The sequence below is a fragment of the Manacus vitellinus genome, unplaced genomic scaffold, assembly GCF_001715985.3.
Source record: "Manacus vitellinus isolate BGI_N305 unplaced genomic scaffold, ASM171598v3 scaffold_61_pilon, whole genome shotgun sequence".
Classification (NCBI taxonomy): domain Eukaryota; kingdom Metazoa; phylum Chordata; class Aves; order Passeriformes; family Pipridae; genus Manacus; species Manacus vitellinus.
Window position 1 is genome coordinate 1814143 of NW_021940696.1, and position 1487 is coordinate 1815629.

The window sequence follows — 1487 nt, forward strand, 5'->3', positions numbered from 1 at the left end:
AGGAAAGGAAAGGAAAGGAAAGGAAAGGAAAGGAAAGGAAAGGAAAGGAAAGGAAAGGAAAGGAAAGGAAAGGAAAGGAAAGGAAAGGAAAGGAGAAAGGGAAGGAGAAAGGGAAGAAGGAAAGTAGAAAGGAAAGGAAAAAATAAGGGGAGAAGGAAACAGAAGACAGAAAGGGAAGAAGGAAAGGGAAGAAAAAAGGAAGAGGGAAATGGAAAAAGGAAGGATAAAAGGAAAAGAAAATGATAAGGGAAAAGGAAAGGAAAACAATAAGGGAAGGAAAAAGGAAAGGAAAAAGGAAGGGCAGAAGGAAAGGAAAAAGGAAACGGAAGAAAGAAATGAAAAATTAAAGAAGGGAGGGGAGTGTGGAGGTTTCCCAGGGCTCTGTGCACACCCGGGGTGATGCCCTTTCCCACCTCCTGTTGTTAATGAACACTTCTGGTTAAGGAGCCAGAGAGGGATTTGCCATCCAGCTTTTCTTCCCAGAAACCTTTAAACACCGACCTCCTACAGGAGGAACGGAGGCAGCTTCAAATCTCATGAAAATCCGACCCCTTGAACTCCCCCAGAAAGGCTGGACTGGAGGATGGGAGGTGTTTCTCCAGCCCAACCAAAACTGGGGCAGCTCCAGGGTGGTTCCACATCCCTGGATGGTGGGGAATCATCTGTCGATCCAGCGAAAGCACCAACATTTCTATTTTCCCCTCATTAATGGGAAGAAGGGAGGAAACAGAGGAGTACAAATGAGCCAGAATTCCTCAGCTGAGGCATTGCCAAACTTCAAATTCAAAAATTCCAAAAGGAATTTGCAGAGGTTCTCCTCTTTCCCCCAGGGGTTTTTTGGTTTCTGAACTAATTAAGCAGCAGCAAAGCAGAGGCTGGAAGGACAAAAGAGGAACCCTGAGATGTTCTCAAAGGCACAAGATGAAGAAGGTGGGGGGAGATCTAATAAGAGGCCTGATGGCACCTGCTGAGGGGTTTTCTGGGGCACAGGTGTTCCCATCACTGGAGGTGGGATGAGCTCTCAGAGTTCCCCTTTGTAGGGATGGCTGGGAACAGCAGCACCTCCCCAGGCTGGATCTGCAACACAGACAGACCCAACATCCTCAGCCACGTGATTTTGGGACACCATCAGCACCCTCTGACAGCTCTGAGGTGAGGCCTGGGCTGTCCTGGAGGGATTTTTTTTCTCCTCAGTGACTCCAGAGACTTGGGGATGACAAAATCGGGATGAGGGATCTACACTGGGGATGTCCCAGGGGAGGTAAAAATCTCAAAGAGGGAGATCTGATGGTTCAAATCACACTGAAATGGGATTTTTTTCAAGGGATGGAGGGACATCACAAGGGAGAATGGCTTCCCACTGCCAGAGGGCAGGGTTAGGTGGGATATTGGGAAGGAATTCCTGGCTGGAAGGGTGGGGAGGCCCTGTCCCAGGTTGGGCAGAGAAGCTGTGGCTGCCCCTGGATCCCTGGAAGTGTCCAAGGCCA